Below are 21541 nucleotides of genomic sequence, written 5' to 3'. Positions count from 1 at the left end.
ATGTTCACTCTCTGGCAGCTGTAACAACTAAAACATGTTTCAATGTCAAGATTGTCTTCATTATTCTGCTAGGGGGGAATTGTTTTGCAGCCAGGGTTCACAATAGAAACCTAATATGAAACGACAACATCAACGGCAACACCAGAACAATAAAACACAGTTGTACAGGGAAATGGGAGTTGATACCAAATACAAATGTGCAAATATACAAAAGTGTAATGTCGAAGGAAATTTAGGTTTAAGGAATGCTTGGAATGGAGGAAGGGGTAGGCATGAATCATCATTCTAGCATTCATGCATCAGTTGATGGCTTTGGCTGCCTCCCTGCTTGTTTTTATAGAAATAGTATTGGTTGAAGCGCTAGATATTTTGTTTGCAATGAGACACAATGAATAAATAAAGGAGAAGAAATTATAAAATTGGATTTACTGTGCATTTTCTTTTTTCTTTGCCAGATTTGTGCTTTGTCACCTCTAAGAGCCAAACAGTCAAGTCAAGCGTTAGCCTACTTTACTTTAGTTAATTCATACCTTTGAGTTATGAGGTTGATTTAAAGCCTCACTATGTAACTTTTTTTAATGAATACAATGTAATATTGACCAATCTGTATGTATGGAGGTAGAATATGTTAATACTTATAATATAACTTGAATTGTTGTATTTCGTCTCCATGCTCTTCTATTGAGACATTTAGATCGTGTCAAAGGTCATGTCTCACCTAGACAGGTTCTGACACACATTTTGACCTGATGGTCAAGATTTCAACTAAGAGATTAGTTGAAAATAGCCGATCTACAAGCGTTGTGAGCTATTTTCGCAAATCTTTCAGGGTCAAATATAAGAATAGGATTGTAAAAGACATTTTAGTAAATGGGTCATCGAAATACATGGAATGCAACAGTAGCCTAAAACGAAGAGTACTAAAGTTACCCCCTGCCCCTTTTTCCTCTTTCTCTTGTCAGCCTACTTTTATTTATTATTGTCTCTCCCAGGCCGAAATGCCGTCTGGCGTCTGGCCCGCTCATGCCAGGGAAACAATTATCGCCTCCGGCACCGTTGGACCGATCGGCATGAAACTGTGCACTGCACGCACACTCACACTCCCTAGAGGATATAACATTTTTCACATTGGCATGTTATAGTGCCACCAGGAGGCAGATGTTTGCAAAACAATTGTTTTTTATATCACTCCTACAGATTTTGTCCAAACATCACGCAAGTCTGTACACATTATCTCTATAATATTTCATCCTATTAAGATTTACTTCTACTACCTGGCCCGGCGGAGATAGTAGGGCAGTTTAGAGGCTCCGTGAGCGCCCCAAAAACACATCTCTGTAGTAACCTATTTTGTAAGGACCCTAATAGTCAGGGCTGTTAACAAAAAAATTTGGACACGGCTGACAAAAGCGCCACATTTTTTCTACATGCTCTCCATAAGTTTCATTTTGGAAGGGGAGCCACGTCATCAAGATGGCAGAAGGCGGCCATCTTGGATTTCAAAGATGTCCACCATGTAATATCTATAAGTGCCAATATCTCGGCTTCAAAGCCACTTAGAAGGTCAATCTTGGTGTCAAAATATACATTATCTGGGTCAAGGAATGCAATAAAGCTATTGAGAATACCACTAGATGTTTATTTGTGCCAAGATCAAATAAATATGGTAATTCTAGCAACATATTTACATAATTTTCAACTCGGTTAGCAGTCAGACACATAGAAAATGGAGCATGAAGTGAATTGACATTCAAATTATCTGTCACATTGCCAACTGCAAAGATCTGTGCAATTCCAGTGTGCCTTCTTGCATGAGCACCTTGCACCACAACCACGTTTACAACCGCACTTGACCAGTTCATTGCAGGCTTTTGACACCATCGGTAGAATGCTCCACACAGGAAGTCAGACCTGGTTGTTGTCATCCAATGTCCATCCCCATCCTTCTGGACTGGGTGTCGGCTGCTGGGCCAGTTCAGACGTGGCCCAGATCCCAGACTGGTAGGCAACTCGCTTCGCGAGTTGCAACAGTGAATCTTGCGTTGGTGGAATGTGTTCCATCGTTTTGTTCTTCTGGCAGAACAACTCTCGCCGTGCTTCATTGACAGATTCCAAATCACTTGTCTTATCATACATGATGACTGTGAAACGCTCAAGAAGCTGAAAGTGTTGGGCATCTATGGTCACTGAAGTGTATGGATTTTCTGCCATGTAGGCTAGGACTTCCACGCCACCCATGCTGACTTCTTCCCTTTCCCGCAGAATGCTGATGTTGTGTCACAGCCTGTGTAACAGTGGAAGATGGGAAGTGCTGTGGACTTGTCTTTGCCCAGAGCATGGCAGATGGTGTTTATAAGAACATAGGTGTAGTTCTTGCCAGTGCCAAAAGCAACCCAGATGTCTGCAGCTGGATACTTGGTGAGCAGGGCATGGAACTTGCCGATGAGGATAACGACAACATCCGTATCCACAGTGCGTATCAAGCAGGTAGAATAGCCATGTTCCAGGGCATCAAGCAGGTGAATCACTATCCTGGTGTCGGCTTCTTCGTGGTTACATGGCAGCATGGAGTGGCTGGTGTCTGTGCCGACCACTGTGATGCCAGATGTGATGAAGACCAGCTTGCCCTCTGGCCAGGCAGTTAATGCAATCTTCCCCGAGAATAAAGTGAAGAGCTTTTGACTTATTTCCCAGCCGTAGTTTCCCTCAGACAGAGAGGGAGGGCATGGATGGTTTTCATGATTAAAGAAGGTGCTCATGCCCCCCTCTCTGTGTTGCATGGCTATATATAATCCGGAGAAGAGTGCCACCACATCATCCTTCAACATTGAGATCTGCCCTGTCTGCTTGGTCTTGGGTGTTGGGCATCTGAAGAGAGTGAGTGAGTTCTATTTGATGGGCTCATGAATGGAGTGTCTGCGGTCCCTGATCACTGTCTTAAGGTACTTGTTGTACAGATCTCTGCCCACTGATTCCACAGTGCAGACTTTGTTAACTACTGACTCGCCAATCACATTTCATACTTGTGGGTATCATCTAGGAACAGATTGCCCATCCAACTGATGGTGTGTACCAACACTAGTGCTTACTCTTTGAATGTCTTTTGTGTAAACATTACTTCTTCATGTTGTTGTTGTTTATAACCTTTTGCTATACTCCTGCTCAAACTGTATTAGGAGTTGTGCTTGTTTGGGCCCTTCGATCATCCACTTGCTGAGGGATTCTTGGTGAGCTCCACTGCACCTCCAGAACCCTTCAGATAACTATTCTGCTGCAGCCTTTCTTATCACAGTTTCCACGTATGCTACTCTGTCAAAGTTCTGCAGTAGTTACATGCAGACTGCTGGAGCAAACCAAGTGAAGGCAACAATTGAAGGCGGTTCAACACTTGCTTCCTTTCTTTTGAAAATAAATAGGAAATAACAAAGAGTCAGATATGTCAAGCTAAATACAAATCATACCAATATGTTGTGCATAATCTAGCCGAGGCATACAAAGTTGTGTAGATATATTGCCAGAATGAACCAAATGTTCACATCTTGGCAGATATAGTCACTTGTTGATATTCTCAATAGCTTTAATGAATTCCTTGACCCTAAAAACATGTATTTTGACACCAAGATTGACTTTCTAAGTGGCTTGGAAGCTGAGATATTGGCACTTATAGATATTACATGGTGGCCAACTATGAAATCCAAGATGGCCACCTTCTGCCATCTTGATGACGTGGCTCCCCTTCCAAAATGAAACTTATGGTGATGGAGAACATGTAAAAAAAAATGGCGCTTTTGTCAGCCGTGTCCACATTTTTCAAAAATTTGGTCTTAAGCAACCGGACTATAAAGGTGTCTAGTTATGATTTCTTCTTGTTGCCCTGGTCAGCTAATGTCCCATGGGGTTTATTTTTAACCCTTTCTGACACCTACCCGCAACCCAAACCATAACATGGAGATAACAGAGAATACCATAACTCCTGAAGTAAACAACATACAGCGACAAATGAACACATTTTTCTATATCATTTTGACCCAAGGAATTCATTAACATGGTTATCATAAAGATTCAAGCACATCTTGACTCTATTTCAGGACATAAACAGCCAAAAACTAGCAGAAAATGTTCATATCACAATTATCACATCTATATTTCTCTTTGTACTAAACTTTTAAGGTGTATTCTTTGTTACTATATGTTTTTTAGGACCTTTATGGTGTCTAGTTGAGTTTTAATCTTGTTGCCTCGGTCAAATAATGTCCCATGGGGTTTATTTTATTTTTGTTACACCTATTCCCAATCCGAACCATACAATGGAGACAATAGAAAATACCATAACTCTTGAAGTAAACATACAGAGACACATTTCTATATATAATTTTGACCCAAGGAATTCATTAAAGTGGTTATTATTAAGATTCAAGCAGGTCTTGATTTCAGGACAGAAACTGCAAAAAACGTACAGAAAATGTTCAAATCACATCTATATTAATCCTTGTATTAAATACTTAAGGTGTATTCTACTTTACCCCATGTTTTTTAGGACCCTTATGGTGTCCAGTTAAGATTTCTTCTTGTTGCCCAGGTCAACTAATGTCCCATGGGGTTCATTTGGTGACCATTTTAAATCGATGTCCACAGGAGTGGCGTTTTCATATCTGAACCAGACAACGTACAAAGACAAATAAACCCACCTTTTCATAGAATGTTTACACCAGGAATCTAATGGAAAGGTCACTGACATGGTACAACCATTCTTTATTGGTGAAAACACACAAATATCAAATTATGGCTTATATTTAGGCATAATATAACTTTCTTAAATAATCAAAACACAATTTCACTGATCAGTATCATCCATCTCAACCTCTTCCCTCTTATCATCATCATCATCATCATCATCATCATCATCATTAAATATTGTTAGAATGATCATACACCAACCTGAAAGCCTTTTGAAATTTGGGGTTCTTCTGGAGCTTTTTGAGTGGTGCCACCTTGCCCTTGCCCTTGAAGGAACTAGTACAGCCCTGACCACTGAATACGTGGTACCCAAGCAGGGTGCTACAGTATGGCTGCCCAAGAGAGGTTGCTAGCTCCGTGACATTTACCAGCTGACAGTGCCTGCCTGTGCCAGTGTCAAGGTAGATGAGCAGGTTGATGTCGTCGGTAAAAAAAGAATACACCTTAAAAATGTAGTACAAAGAGAAATATAGATGTGATTTCAAAATATTCTGCTAATTTTTTTTGCTGTTTCTGTCCTGAAATAGAGTCAAAATGTGCTTGAATCTTTATAATAACTTTATAATAATAACACTTTAATGAATTCCTTGGGTCAAAATGATATAGAAAATGTGTTCATTTGTCACTGTATGTTGTTTACTTCAAGAGTTATGGTATTCTCTGTTATCTCCATTTTATGGTTTGATTGGGAATAGGTGTCAGAAAGGGTTCAAATGAACCCCATGGGCCATTATTTGAACAGGGCAACAAGAATAAATCTTAACTAGACACCATAAAGGTCCTAAAAAACATATGGTAAAAAAGAATACACCTTTAAAGTTGAGTACAAAGAGAAATATAGATGTGATAATTGTGATTTGAACGTTTCTGCTAGTTTTTGGCTGTTTATGTCCTGAAATAGAGTCAAGATGTGCTTGAATCTTTATAATAACCACTTTAATGAATTCCTTGGGTCAAATGATATAGAAAAATGTGTTCATTTGTCACTGTATGTTGTTTACTTCGAGAGTTATGGTATTGTCTGTTATCTCCATGTTATGGTTTGGGTTGGGGGTAGGTGTCAGAAAGGGTTAAAAATAAACCCCATGGGACATTAGTTGACCAGGGCAACAAGAATAAATCATAACTAGACACCTTTAGGGTCCTAAAAAAACAGGTTACAGAAATGTGTTTTTGGGGTGCTCACGGAGCCTCTAAACTGCCCTACTAAGACCTATGCTCCGAGGAGCACATTTTTTTAGTTACTGCAGTTTTTTGTGCCTTTTTATTTCCTTCCTTCTTATTTTATTTGCATATTGTACAAATCAAGCTTTTGTTGTATCTGACAGTATATTTTAATGGCAGGGGAAAAAAGCAAAAAAACAATTGGTCCATGTGTGAATGAAACATCACATTTTGTACTAAAGCAAACAAGAAACATGAAGAAAAGTGATAGGTATAACATCTTTTTTAGTATATATGTCACAGGGTGTTTGGAGAGCCAGGGTGATTGAAGACAGAGCGCTTGTTTTTAGGCACGGGGCTTCGGGGCGATGCGGGGCTTTTCGAGACAGGGTTTATTAGCGAGGCTCGCGAGGAGGAGGAGGAGAAGGAGGACGCGGCACTGCGAGGCGGGGGTTTATTACGTGAGGCGAGGAGGAGCTCCTCCTCGCGAAATAAACCGTCCTCCTTCTGAGAAGGAGGACGGTTTATTTCGCGAGGAGGAGTTCCTCCTCGCGAAATAAACCGTCCTCCTCCTCCGAGGAGGAGAAGGAGAACGCGGAGAGGCGGGGCTTTGATGTGCCGACGGGGACCTGTCTTTTGTTGTTCCCCCCCACATAGCAACCAGGAAGCTACGCTAGGGGAACGCTGAACACGCGTGCACACGCACACGCTTGTCCACGACGGAGGCGCGCCGACAAGTGGAGCTTGAGGCCGAGGAAGCGCGCCCTCGCTGACCCGGCCGATGCTCCACTTGTCGACTCAGCGCCGTTTGAGTTGTAAACCGATAGGGACAGAATAGTTCTTTTCATGGATCTGTGTGTGTGTGTGTGTGTGTGTGTGTGTGTGTCAGGGAGAAACTAAAACAAAAGCCAGCAGAACACAATAAAAGTATCTTAACAGTCCATTGAAAGCATGAGCGCGTGTGCGTGTGCGTGCGTGCGCGCGCGCGCGCGTGTGTGTGACTGTGTGTGTGTGTGTGTGTGGTCGCGGCCATATATGCTTGTGCACAAGCCTGGCGTGTGGCTCCCTCTAGTGTTCCTTCTACACAATTGCTGGGTGGGTGGTAAAAACAAGCGAGCCTTCTTCAATCACCCTGGTTCTCCATTCACCCTGTAACATATACATACACAGCAATAGTTACTATTGTGTCAAATGAAATGACACTGTTTTATTTACTAATATACCAATTATTTGTTTACCAACATTGAGACTGGATGCACAGGTGATTGTTTCATGCAATCAATTCTCAATTTGTTGTTTCACACCCTAACATCCTCTTGTGTGTTGGCTAGTGAGGCGCGTCCTAGCGAGACTTTTAAGGCATTTTATTCAGTTCAAGCAATAACATTACATTACATCATTTTCAATACATTCTGACAAATCAATAATAACTTAATATAGGTCAGGGTCCTACATTAAAACCATTTATTTAACCTTTGGGTTACAACAAACTCATCCATATTCCACAACCTCTTCAAGTCTGCATTATTATTCTTTTTTTCCACAATTATATAATCCTTAACCATTGTAAGGCTTAAATTCACCACAGATTGTGATGGCATAGAATATCTCTTGTGGAACCATTTCTACTTTTCCAAATCGCATCCTTTACACAATTGATCCACCATCTTTTCCATTTGTCATAATCAAAAGCACCGTATATTCTGTCCATTTCAGTGGGGTCTCTATAGAGGCTAGTTAACCAAGGTCTTAAAGGTCCCCACACCTTTTTGGAAAAGTAACATGATCAAATTACATGAGATACACACTCCTCCTTAATTACCACAAGTAACTCACCGTGGACATTTTGCATTCATGGCAGACCCTCTTCTGTAAAAAAAAAAAGCGTTGGTAGGGAGACAATTATGTAGCCTACTACCTTCCAATCCAAATCTTTATGTATATTAAAAAGAAACGGGAAATTGACATTCCTCCAGACTTTAACACACTTAAAAAGTGCCTGCCGCTGCTCGGATGACAGCACGCTGCTCTGTCAGACATATGCATGCTTTGTTCCTAATGACTTGAGGTTATTCAGACCGTGAACCCTAATCCATTGAAAAGCATTGAATGTGGCAAGTACAGCATAATTTGTGGCTAGGCAAAATGGCTAGGCATACAATACACATTGGCTCTATTTTATTGGCAAGTAAGAAAAAAAGAAAAAAAAAGAGTGACTGAAACTTCACATTTTGTACAATGGAAGAAGAAAAGAAAATAGATGGGGCCTATGCTGTTTTCCAATATATTTTGTTGTGCATACATACAACAATAGTTACTATTGCGTAAAATGAAATGTAGACTACTAGACTAGTTGAATAGTAGACTACTACATTTCATTTAGGCAATGACCACACGGAATGTAAGGAAAGTGCCCCATCTTGTGACAAAGCAGAAGTAGGCTACTACACATATAATAGCATCTTCTCGTCGTGGTTTCATCACTTTGTAAATATAGCAGTTAACGTTTTTTATTTTACATATAAATATCTACATGTGTTCAATAGAAGTGTAATTATAGCAGGTAGCCTTGTTTATTTTACATATCTGTTTCAACAAATATCTGCATGTGTTTAATAGAGGTGCGACGGTGTTTTGCTCGTTGACCGCCATATACATTATTATTCTGGTATAAATTATGTAAACTATGTTGTCGCAGCTGCCGCATTGCATTCTGGGACATTCAGCTCAGCGTAATTTATGCTCCGTAGCACAAGCTTATTTTTAACTATGAGCACAAGCGTGTCGCGTGTTGAAAACAGCAGAGCTACAAGCTCACACCACGTCAACATCGCTGCCCGTTGTGAGCTTGTAGATCTGCTAGTCTCTGTATCAGTGTTGCCTTATGTTGTGAGAGAAATAAGCAACCAGGTCTAAGAAAACAAGCCCAAAAGAAGCAACTGCTACATGAGCACTTTAAACTTGAAAATAGCAGATCTACAAGCTCACAACAACGCTTCTTGATGATACGTTGTAGATTTACTATTTTCAAAAACGCTTGCAATAAAATGTGGAATATTTGGAAACATTCTAAACAACACAAATGCCCTGACACAAAACATTTTTGGAAATATTTGCGAACCACTGGTTTAAATAATAATTAAAACAATTGGAAGCAAGCCTAAATCAGCAACTACACTTTGAAACAAGCGCAAAACACCCCGCAACTACCAATTTTTACAAGCAACTTTACAAAAAAGGAAGCCCAAGGTCGCTTATAATAAGTAGACATGGCAACTCAACACTGCCATGTATGATTAGAATCGGGCTTTATTGTCCACTTTCAACCAATCAAAACACGGGCTTTCTTTCTTTTGTTACTATTTCATTCATAGTCATTACCAGTGGCACTAGCCACTATAGCTTTGTGACTAGAACAGTGAGTCTCTTAATTTGGCATGAAAATAGTAGGCCTATGTTTGAGTGAGATCTCGGACGCGCAATGTCACTAAGTAGGCCTACATTCAGATCCCAGCTGGTAAAACCTTGCCTGAAACATCGACTATCAAAATGGACCGAAGATGAACTATTTGGGGTTTTTAAAAGCCTGTCAACAACAATGGTGCCAGAGGAGAGCTCCGTTCCGGTAGCAAATATAACACATCGGGTTTCTGAGCTAGCAAATATAAGGTTTCCGGTTGCCTTCAAAGTAAGAGCATCGCATTTAATGTTTTATGAAAGACATACATGCATTTCGAAAAATACATTTATACAGTGGTGGAAAGTAACTAAGTACATGTAATCAATTACTGTACTATGCATTTTGAAAAATACACACACAATACAATATACAAAATTGAGAAATCGAGCTTCGCGTAGGAATGTCGGACAAGGACGAACAAGACATCCACGCGTGCGTCTCAGCCAGCTGAATAACATATCCAAAATTTGGACCATAGGTCCTTATAGTATTTGAGATATTGAGCGATATAGCGAGCAAATTAAGAGACCAAAAAAGAGAACCGTAAGTCCATATATGAGGAAATTTATATGGGTGCGTTCGGGGCAAAGCGCTGATCAAGAAACTGGTCTCGGTTTTCCGCTAAACCCCTAGGGGGGCTAAGGGGGGGCTAAGTAAATAAATAAGGGTCGTAGAGATTCGCGACAATTATTTTTGGGTTCAGCGTCAAAAAGTAAGTCAGAATAGATATATACATTTTGATTTTTTTTTATAGCGAAAATGAAAAAAATTAGTGAAAAAACGTCGATCGAATATCGATGCTCAACGACCGCACGATGTTGGGTTGTGAGACAGTAATGCCAAAAGGACAGTGATAACAAAAGCATAGTGATGCCAAAAAGACAAAAAGGACAGTGCCAAAAGGACACTGATGCCAAAAGGACACTGATGCCAAAAGGACAATGATATTAAAAGGATAGTGGATGCCAAAAAGACAGTGTCAAAAAGACATTCATTGCCAAAAGGACAATGATGTCCAAAAGGAGAGTGCCAAAAGGACACTGATGCCAAAAGGACAATGATAATAAAAGGATAGTGGATGCCAAAAAGACAGTGTCAAAAAGACATTCATTGCCAAAAGGACAATGATGTCCAAAAGGATAGTGCCAAACGGACACTGATGCCAAAAGGACAATGATAATAAAAGGATAGTGGATGCCAAAAAGACAGTGTCAAAAATACATTCATTGCCAAAAGGACAATGATGTCCAAAAGGACACTGATGCCAAAAGGAAAATTATAGTTAGGCCTGTTCGAAAGATCTTGGGTTGGGTGGGGGAGGGGATTGTCTTGTATGGGTCAATGCCAAATGGACGTGTCCTTTTGCAATGTACCATATGTCCACTTGGGTATGACCCATACATGTTGGACATTCCCCCATTTCAATGCCAAAAAGACTGTCTTCCTGGCATATGTACTTGGCATGGAAAATCCCCCATTTCAATGCTAAACGGACTGTCTTTTTGGCATGACACAGGATATCTGTGAGCCCATGCAGACACTTAGAAACATTTTAGATTTTTTTTGGAGAACCATGATTTTGGCCCTCGCTGAACCCATCGCTACCCCAGGAAGAGGCCTCGTCCTGGGGTAGCGATGGTTCAGCGAGGCCCAAAATCCTGGTTCTCAAAAAGAAAAAAAAAAATGTTTCTAAGTGTCCAGGGCCCTTGAGGAGGTGGTACCCAGGTTCGGGGCTCCCCGGGCCGGGTCGAGGCCTCCCCGGGGGTCAGTACCCAGGTTCGGGGCTCCCCGGGCCGGGTCGAGGCCTCCCCGGGGGTCAGTACTCAGGTTTGGGGCTCCCTCGGCCGGTTCAAGGCCTCCCCGGGGGTCCCTAGCGGTTAGTCTACATGTAAAAGTGTCTTTTTGGCATCACTATCCTTTTATGATCATTGTCCTTTTGGCACCAGTTGCCTTTGGGACATCATTGTACTTTTGGCAATGAATGTCTTTTTGACACTGTCTTTTTGGCATCCACTATCCTTTTATGATCAGTGTCCTTTTGGCATCAGTGTCCTTTTAGCATCAGTGTCCTTTTGGCACTTATAGGTTACACACGTAACCCCAGTTATCATTGTCCTTTTGGCATCAGTGTCCTTTTGGCATCAGTGTCCTTTTGGCTATGACTGTCTTTTTGACACTGTCTTTTTGGCATCCACTATCCTTTTATGATCATTGTCCTTTTGGCATCAGTGTCTTTTTGGCTTTGACTGTCTTTTTGACACTGTCTTTTTGGCATCACTATCCTTTTATTATCATTGTCCTTTTGGCATCAGTGTCCTTTTGGCATCAGTGTCCTTTTAGCATCAGTGTCCTTTTGGCACTTATAGGTTACAAACATAACCCCAGTTATCATTGTCCTTTTGGCATTAGTGTCCTTTTGGCATCAGTGTCCTTTTGGCATCAGTGTCCTTTTGGCATCAGTGTCCTTTTGGCATCAGTGTCCTTTTAGCATCAGTGTCCTTTTGGCACTTATAGGTTACACACATAACCCCAGTTATCATTGTCCTTTTGGCATTAGTATCCTTTTGGCACCAGTGTCCTTTTGGCACTGGCCTTTTGGCACTACAAAACTCGCTGCTGCCCCCCAAAGGGATGTGACTGCAGGTACCTTTTGCCTGCAGTCACCTTTTGCAGGTACCTTTTGCCAAATGGACACAACTTACTAGCCACATTTTTTTTTACATCTCTCGGGCTTATCCGAGAGTGTGGCGTTGTAGGGGAGGTGTCCCCGCACGCGTGCGTATGTCAGAAGTGTCGGCAGTGTCCGCCGGCGCCGGTCCAGTGTCCACCGTTGTCTGAAAACTGCACTTTTCTGACCTCTGACCTCACTGGACGGTCCGCCACACTTTTCTTTACACCTCTCGGGCTTATCCGAGAGTCTGGCGTTGTAGGGGAGGTGTCCCCGCACGCGTGCGTATGTCAGAAGTGTCGGCAGTGTCCGCCGGCGCCGGTCCTGTGTCCACCGTTGTCTGAAAACTGCACTTTTCTGACCTCTGACCTCACTGGACGGTCCGCCACACTTTTCTTTACACCTCTCGGGCTTATCCGAGAGTGTGGCGTTGTAGGGGAGGTGTCCCCGCACGCGTGCGTATGTCAGAAGTGTCGGCAGTGTCCAGCGGTGCCTGTCCAGTGTCCACTGTTGTCTGAAAACGGCACTTTTCTGACCTCTGACCTCACTGGACGGTCCGCCACACTTTTCTTTACACCTCTCGGGCTTATCCGAGAGTGTGGCGTTGTAGGGGAGGTGTCCCCGCACGCGTGCGTATGTCAGAAGTGTCGGCAGTGTCCACCGGTGCCTGTCCAGTGTCCACTGTTGTCTGAAAACGGCACTTTTCTGACCTCTGACCTCACTGGACGGTCCGCCACACTTTTTTTTACACCTCTCGGGCTTATCCGAGAGTCTGGCGTTGTAGGGGAGGTGTCCCCGCACGCGTGCGTATGTCAGAAGTGTCGGCAGTGTCCGCCGGCGCCGGTCCTGTGTCCACCGTTGTCTGAAAACTGCACTTTTCTGACCTCTGACCTCACTGGACGGTCCGCCACACTTTTCTTTACACCTCTCGGGCTTATCCGAGAGTGTGGCGTTGTAGGGGAGGTGTCCCCGCACGCGTGCGTATGTCAGAAGTGTCGGCAGTGTCCGCCGGCGCCGGTCCTGTGTCCACCGTTGTCTGAAAACTGCACTTTTCTGACCTCTGACCTCACTGGACGGTCCGCCACACTTTTCTTTACACCTCTCGGGCTTATCCGAGAGTGTGGCGTTGTAGGGGAGGTGTCCCCGCACGCGTGCGTATGTCAGAAGTGTCGGCAGTGTCCACCGGTGCCTGTCCAGTGTCCACTGTTGTCTGAAAACGGCACTTTTCTGACCTCTGACCTCACTGGACGGTCCGCCACACTTTTTTTTACATCTCTCGGGCTTATCCGAGAGTTAGGCGTTGTAGGGGAGGTGTCCCCGCACGCGTGCGTATGTCAGAAGTGTCGGCAGTGTCCACCGGTGCCTGTCCAGCATCCACTGTTGTCTGAAAACGGCACTTTTCTGACCTCTGACCTCACTGGACGGTCCGCCACACTTTTTTTTTACATCTCTCGGGCTTATCCGAGAGTGTGGCGTTGTAGGGGAGGTGTCCCCGCACGCGTGCGTATGTCAGAAGTGTCGGCAGTGTCCGCCGGCGCCGGTCCAGTGTCCACCGTTGTCTGAAAACTGCACTTTTCGGACCTCTGACCTCACTGGACGATCCGCCACACTTTTTTTTACATCTCTCGGGCTTATCCGAGAGTGTGGCGTTGTAGGGGAGGTGTCCCCGCACGCGTGCGTATGTCAGAAGTGTCGGCAGTGTCCGCCGGCGCCGGTCCAGTGTCAACCGTTGTCTGAAAACTGCACTTTTCTGACCTCTGACCTCACTGGACGGTCCGCCACACTTTTCTTTACACCTCTCGGGCTTATCCGAGAGTGTGGCGTTGTAGGGGAGGTGTCCCCGCACGCGTGCGTATGTCAGAAGTGTCGGCAGTGTCCGCCGGCGCCGGTCCAGTGTCCACCGTTGTCTGAAAACTGCACTTTTCTGACCTCTGACCTCACTGGACGGTCCGCCACACTTTTCTTTACACCTCTCGGGCTTATCCGAGAGTCTGGCGTTGTAGGGGAGGTGTCCCCGCACGCGTGCGTATGTCAGAAGTGTCGGCAGTGTCCGCCGGCGCCGGTCCAGTGTCCACCGTTGTCTGAAAACTGCACTTTTCTGACCTCTGACCTCACTGGACGGTCCGCCACACTTTTCTTTACACCTCTCGGGCTTATCCGAGAGTCTGGCGTTGTAGGGGAGGTGTCCCCGCACGCGTGCGTATGTCAGAAGTGTCGGCAGTGTCCGCCGGCGCCGGTCCAGTGTCCACCGTTGTCTGAAAACTGCACTTTTCTGACCTCTGACCTCACTGGACGGTCCGCCACACTTTTCTTTACACCTCTCGGGCTTATCCGAGAGTGTGGCGTTGTAGGGGAGGTGTCCCCGCACGCGTGCGTATGTCAGAAGTGTCGGCAGTGTCCACCGGTGCCTGTCCAGCATCCACTGTTGTCTGAAAACGGCACTTTTCTGACCTCTGACCTCACTGGACGGTCCGCCACACTTTTTTTTACACCTCTCGGGCTTATCCGAGAGTGTGGCGTTGTAGGGGAGGTGTCCCCGCACGCGTGCGTATGTCAGAAGTGTCGGCAGTGTCCGCCGGCGCCGGTCCAGTGTCCACCGTTGTCTGAAAACTGCACTTTTCTGACCTCTGACCTCACTGGACGGTCCGCCACACTTTTTTTTACATCTCTCGGGCTTATCCGAGAGTGTGGCGTTGTAGTGGAGGTGTCCCCGCACGCGTGCGTATGTCAGAAGTGTCGGCAGTGTCCGCCGGCGCCGGTCCAGTGTCCACCGTTGTCTGAAAACTGCACTTTTCTGACCTCTGACCTCACTGGACGGTCCGCCACACTTTTTTTTACATCTCTCGGGCTTATCCGAGAGTCTGGCGTTGTAGGGGAGGTGTCCCCGCACGCGTGCGTATGTCAGAAGTGTCGGCAGTGTCCGCCGGCGCCGGTCCAGTGTCCACCGTTGTCTGAAAACTGCACTTTTCTGACCTCTGACCTCACTGGACGGTCCGCCACACTTTTCTTTACACCTCTCGGGCTTATCCGAGAGTGTGGCGTTGTAGGGGAGGTGTCCCCGCACGCGTGCGTATGTCAGAAGTGTCGGCAGTGTCCACCGGTGCCTGTCCAGTGTCCACTGTTGTCTGAAAACGGCACTTTTCTGACCTCTGACCTCACTGGACGGTCCGCCACACTTTCTTTTTACACCTCTCGGGCTTATCCGAGAGTGTGGCGTTGTAGGGGAGGTGTCCCCGCACGCGTGCGTATGTCAGAAGTGTCGGCAGTGTCCGCCGGCGCCGGTCCAGTGTCCACCGTTGTCTGAAAACTGCACTTTTCTGACCTCTGACCTCACTGGACGGTCCGCCACACTTTTTTTTACATCTCTCGGGCTTATCCGAGAGTGTGGCGTTGTAGGGGAGGTGTCCCCGCACGCGTGCGTATGTCAGAAGTGTCGGCAGTGTCCGCCGGCGCCGGTCCAGTGTCCACCGTTGTCTGAAAACTGCACTTTTCTGACCTCTGACCTCACTGGACGGTCCGCCACACTTTTCTTTACACCTCTCGGGCTTATCCGAGAGTCTGGCGTTGTAGGGGAGGTGTCCCCGCACGCGTGCGTATGTCAGAAGTGTCGGCAGTGTCCGCCGGCGCCGGTCCAGTGTCCACCGTTGTCTGAAAACTGCACTTTTCTGACCTCTGACCTCACTGGACGGTCCGCCACACTTTTCTTTACACCTCTCGGGCTTATCCGAGAGTGTGGCGTTGTAGGGGAGGTGTCCCCGCACGCGTGCGTATGTCAGAAGTGTCGGCAGTGTCCGCCGGCGCCGGTCCAGTGTCCACCGTTGTCTGAAAACTGCACTTTTCTGACCTCTGACCTCACTGGACGGTCCGCCACACTTTTCTTTACACCTCTCGGGCTTATCCGAGAGTGTGGCGTTGTAGGGGAGGTGTCCCCGCACGCGTGCGTATGTCAGAAGTGTCGGCAGTGTCCACCGGTGCCTGTCCAGTGTCCACTGTTGTCTGAAAACGGCACTTTTCTGAACTCTGACCTCACTGGACGGTCCGCCACACTTTTTTTTACACCTCTCGGGCTTATCCGAGAGTGTGGCGTTGTAGGGGAGGTGTCCCCGCACGCGTGCGTATGTCAGAAGTGTCGGCAGTGTCCGCCGGCGCCGGTCCAGTGTCCACCGTTGTCTGAAAACTGCACTTTTCTGACCTCTGACCTCACTGGACGGTCCGCCACACTTTTCTTTACACCTCTCGGGCTTATCCGAGAGTCTGGCGTTGTAGGGGAGGTGTCCCCGCACGCGTGCGTATGTCAGAAGTGTCGGCAGTGTCCGCCGGCGCCGGTCCAGTGTCCACCGTTGTCTGAAAACTGCACTTTTCTGACCTCTGACCTCACTGGACGGTCCGCTACACTTTTTTTTACATCTCTCGGGCTTATCCGAGAGTGTGGCGTTGTAGGGGAGGTGTCTCCGCACGCGTGCGTATGTCAGAAGTGTCGGCAGTGTCCGCTGGCGCCGGTCCAGTGTCCACCGTTGTCTGAAAACTGCACTTTTCTGACCTCTGACCTCACTGGATGGTCCGCCACACTTTTTTTTACATCTCTCGGGCTTATCCGAGAGTGTGGCGTTGTAGGGGAGGTGTCCCCGCACGCGTGCGTATGTCAGAAGTGTCGGCAGTGTCCGCCGGCGCCGGTCCAGTGTCCACTGTTGTCTGAAAACTGCACTTTTCTGACCTCTGACCTCACTGGACGGTCCGCCACACTTTTTTTTACACCTCTCGGGCTTATCCGAGAGTGTGGCGTTGTAGGGGAGGTGTCCCCGCACGCGTGCGTATGTCAGAAGTGTCGGCAGTGTCCGCCGGCGCCGGTCCAGTGTCCACCGTTGTCTGAAAACTGCACTTTTCTGACCTCTGACCTCACTGGACGGTCCACCACACTTTTTTTTACACCTCTCGGGCTTATCCGAGAGTGTGGCGTTGTAGGGGAGGTGTCCCCGCACGCGTGCGTATGTCAGAAGTGTCGGCAGTGTCCGCCGGCGCCGGTCCAGTGTCCACCGTTGTCTGAAAACTGCACTTTTCTGACCTCTGACCTCACTGGACGGTCCGCCACACTTTTTTTACATCTCTCGGGCTTATCCGAGAGTGTGGCGTTGTAGGGGAGGTGTCCCCGCACGCGTGCGTATGTCAGAAGTGTCGGCAGTGTCCGCCGGCGCCGGTCCAGTGTCCACCGTTGTCTGAAAACTGCACTTTTCTGACCTCTGACCTCACTGGACGGTCCGCCACACTTTTTTTTACATCTCTCGGGCTTATCCGAGAGTGTGGCGTTGTAGGGGAGGTGTCCCCGCACGCGTGCGTATGTCAGAAGTGTCGGCAGTGTCCGCCGGCGCCGGTCCAGTGTCCACTGTTGTCTGAAAACTGCACTTTTCTGACCTCTGACCTCACTGGACGGTCCGCCACACTTTTTTTTACACCTCTCGGGCTTATCCGAGAGTGTGGCGTTGTAGGGGAGGTGTCCCCGCACGCGTGCGTATGTCAGAAGTGTCGGCAGTGTCCGCCGGCGCCGGTCCAGTGTCCACCGTTGTCTGAAAACTGCACTTTTCTGACCTCTGACCTCACTGGACGGTCCACCACACTTTTTTTTACACCTCTCGGGCTTATCCGAGAGTGTGGCGTTGTAGGGGAGGTGTCCCCGCACGCGTGCGTATGTCAGAAGTGTCGGCAGTGTCCGCCGGCGCCGGTCCAGTGTCCACCGTTGTCTGAAAACTGCACTTTTCTGACCTCTGACCTCACTGGACGGTCCGCCACACTTTTTTTACATCTCTCGGGCTTATCCGAGAGTGTGGCGTTGTAGGGGAGGTGTCCCCGCACGCGTGCGTATGTCAGAAGTGTCGGCAGTGTCCGCCGGCGCCGGTCCAGTGTCCACCGTTGTCTGAAAACTGCACTTTTCTGACCTCTGACCTCACTGGACGGTCCGCCACACTTTTTTTTACATCTCTCGGGCTTATCCGAGAGTGTGGCGTTGTAGGGGAGGTGTCCCCGCACGCGTGCGTATGTCAGAAGTGTCGGCAGTGTCCGCCGGCGCCGGTCCAGTGTCCACCGTTGTCTGAAAACTGCACTTTTCTGACCTCTGACCTCACTGGACGGTCCGCCACACTTTTTTTTACATCTCTCGGGCTTATCCGAGAGTGTGGCGTTGTAGGGGAGGTGTCCCCGCACGCGTGCGTATGTCAGAAGTGTCGGCAGTGTCCACCGGTGCCTGTCCAGTGTCCACTGTTGTCTGAAAACGGCACTTTTCTGAACTCTGACCTCACTGGACGGTCCGCCACACTTTTTTTTACACCTCTCGGGCTTATCCGAGAGTGTGGCGTTGTAGGGGAGGTGTCCCCGCACACGTGCGTATGTCAGAAGTGTCGGCAGTGTCCGCCGGCGCCGGTCCAGTGTCCACCGTTGTCTGAAAACTGCACTTTTCTGACCTCTGACCTCACTGGACGGTCCGCCACACTTTTTTTTACATCTCTCGGGCTTATCCGAGAGTGTGGCGTTGTAGGGGAGGTGTCCCCGCACGCGTGCGTATGTCAGAAGTGTCGGCAGTGTCCGCTGGCGCCGGTCCAGTGTCCACCGTTGTCTGAAAACTGCACTTTTCTGACCTCTGACCTCACTGGATGGTCCGCCACACTTTTTTTTACATCTCTCGGGCTTATCCGAGAGTGTGGCGTTGTAGGGGAGGTGTCCCCGCACGCGTGCGTATGTCAGAAGTGTCGGCAGTGTCCGCCGGCGCCGGTCCAGTGTCCACTGTTGTCTGAAAACTGCACTTTTCTGACCTCTGACCTCACTGGACGGTCCGCCACACTTTTTTTTACACCTCTCGGGCTTATCCGAGAGTGTGGCGTTGTAGGGGAGGTGTCCCCGCACGCGTGCGTATGTCAGAAGTGTCGGCAGTGTCCGCCGGCGCCGGTCCAGTGTCCACCGTTGTCTGAAAACTGCACTTTTCTGACCTCTGACCTCACTGGACGGTCCACCACACTTTTTTTTACATCTCTCGGGCTTATCCGAGAGTGTGGCGTTGTAGGGGAGGTGTCCCCACACGCGTGCGTATGTCAGAAGTGTCGGCAGTGTCCGCCGGCGCCGGTCCAGTGTCCACTGTTGTCTGAAAACTGCACTTTTCTGACCTCTGACCTCACTGGACGGTCCGCCACACTTTTTTTTACACCTCTCGGGCTTATCCGAGAGTGTGGCGTTGTAGGGGAGGTGTCCCCGCACGCGTGCGTATGTCAGAAGTGTCGGCAGTGTCCGCCGGCGCCGGTCCAGTGTCCACCGTTGTCTGAAAACTGCACTTTTCTGACCTCTGACCTCACTGGACGGTCCACCACACTTTTTTTTACACCTCTCGGGCTTATCCGAGAGTTTGGCGTTGTAGGGGAGGTGTCCCCGCACGCGTGCGTATGTCAGAAGTGTCGGCAGTGTCCGCCGGCGCCGGTCCAGTGTCCACCGTTGTCTGAAAACTGCACTTTTCTGACCTCTGACCTCACTGGACGGTCCGCCACACTTTTTTTTACATCTCTCGGGCTTATCCGAGAGTGTGGCGTTGTAGGGGAGGTGTCCCCGCACGCGTGCGTATGTCAGAAGTGTCGGCAGTGTCCGCCGGCGCCGGTCCAGTGTCCACCGTTGTCTGAAAACTGCACTTTTCTGACCTCTGACCTCACTGGACGGTCCGCCACACTTTTTTTTACATCTCTCGGGCTTATCCGAGAGTGTGGCGTTGTAGGGGAGGTGTCCCCGCACGCGTGCGTATGTCAGAAGTGTCGGCAGTGTCCGCCGGCGCCGGTCCAGTGTCCACCGTTGTCTGAAAACTGCACTTTTCTGACCTCTGACCTCACTGGACGGTCCGCCACACTTTTTTTTACATCTCTCGGGCTTATCCGAGAGTGTGGTGTTGTAGGGGAGGTGTCCCCGCACGCGTGCGTATGTCAGAAGTGTCGGCAGTGTCCGCCGGCGCCGGTCCAGTGTCCACCGTTGTCTGAAAACTGCACTTTTCTGACCTCTGACCTCACTGGACGGTCCGCCACACTTTTCTTTACACCTCTCGGGCTTATCCGAGAGTCTGGCGTTGTAGGGGAGGTGTCCCCGCACGCGTGCGTATGTCAGAAGTGTCGGCAGTGTCCGCCGGCGCCGGTCCAGTGTCCACCGTTGTCTGAAAACTGCACTTTTCTGACCTCTGACCTCACTGGACGGTCCGCCACACTTTTTTTTACATCTCTCGGGCTTATCCGAGAGTCTGGCGTTGTAGGGGAGGTGTCCCCGCACGCGTGCGTATGTCAGAAGTGTCGGCAGTGTCCGCCGGCGCCGGTCCAGTGTCCACCGTTGTCTGAAAACTGCACTTTTCTGACCTCTGACCTCACTGGACGGTCCGCCACACTTTTCTTTACACCTCTCGGGCTTATCCGAGAGTGTGGCGTTGTAGGGGAGGTGTCCCCGCACGCGTGCGTATGTCAGAAGTGTCGGCAGTGTCCACCGGTGCCTGTCCAGTGTCCACTGTTGTCTGAAAACGGCACTTTTCTGACCTCTGACCTCACTGGACGGTCCGCCACACTTTCTTTTTACACCTCTCGGGCTTATCCGAGAGTGTGGCGTTGTAGGGGAGGTGTCCCCGCACGCGTGCGTATGTCAGAAGTGTCGGCAGTGTCCGCCGGCGCCGGTCCAGTGTCCACCGTTGTCTGAAAACTGCACTTTTCTGACCTCTGACCTCACTGGACGGTCCGCCACACTTTTTTTTACATCTCTCGGGCTTTTCCGAGAGTGTGGCGTTGTAGGGGAGGTGTCCCCGCACGCGTGCGTATGTCAGAAGTGTCGGCAGTGTCCGCCGGCGCCGGTCCAGTGTCCACCGTTGTCTGAAAACTGCACTTTTCTGACCTCTGACCTCACTGGACGGTCCGCCACACTTTTCTTTACACCTCTCGGGCTTATCCGAGAGTCTGGCGTTGTAGGGGAGGTGTCCCCGCACGCGTGCGTATGTCAGAAGTGTCGGCAGTGTCCGCCGGCGCCGGTCCAGTGTCCACCGTTGTCTGAAAACTGCACTTTTCTGACCTCTGACCTCACTGGACGGTCCGCCACACTTTTCTTTACACCTCTCGGGCTTATCCGAGAGTGTGGCGTTGTAGGGGAGGTGTCCCCGCACGCGTGCGTATGTCAGAAGTGTCGGCAGTGTCCGCCGGCGCCGGTCCAGTGTCCACCGTTGTCTGAAAACTGCACTTTTCTGACCTCTGACCTCACTGGACGGTCCGCCACACTTTTCTTTACACCTCTCGGGCTTATCCGAGAGTGTGGCGTTGTAGGGGAGGTGTCCCCGCACGCGTGCGTATGTCAGAAGTGTCGGCAGTGTCCACCGGTGCCTGTCCAGTGTCCACTGTTGTCTGAAAACGGCACTTTTCTGAACTCTGACCTCACTGGACGGTCCGCCACACTTTTTTTTACACCTCTCGGGCTTATCCGAGAGTGTGGCGTTGTAGGGGAGGTGTCCCCGCACGCGTGCGTAT

Source organism: Gymnoscopelus braueri (assembly GCF_963280865.1).
Source record: "Gymnoscopelus braueri genome assembly, chromosome: 19".
Taxonomy (NCBI): Eukaryota; Metazoa; Chordata; class Actinopteri; order Myctophiformes; family Myctophidae; genus Gymnoscopelus; species Gymnoscopelus braueri.
The sequence above is the reverse complement of the archived record's forward strand: the minus strand, read 5'-3'. Positions refer to the sequence as shown.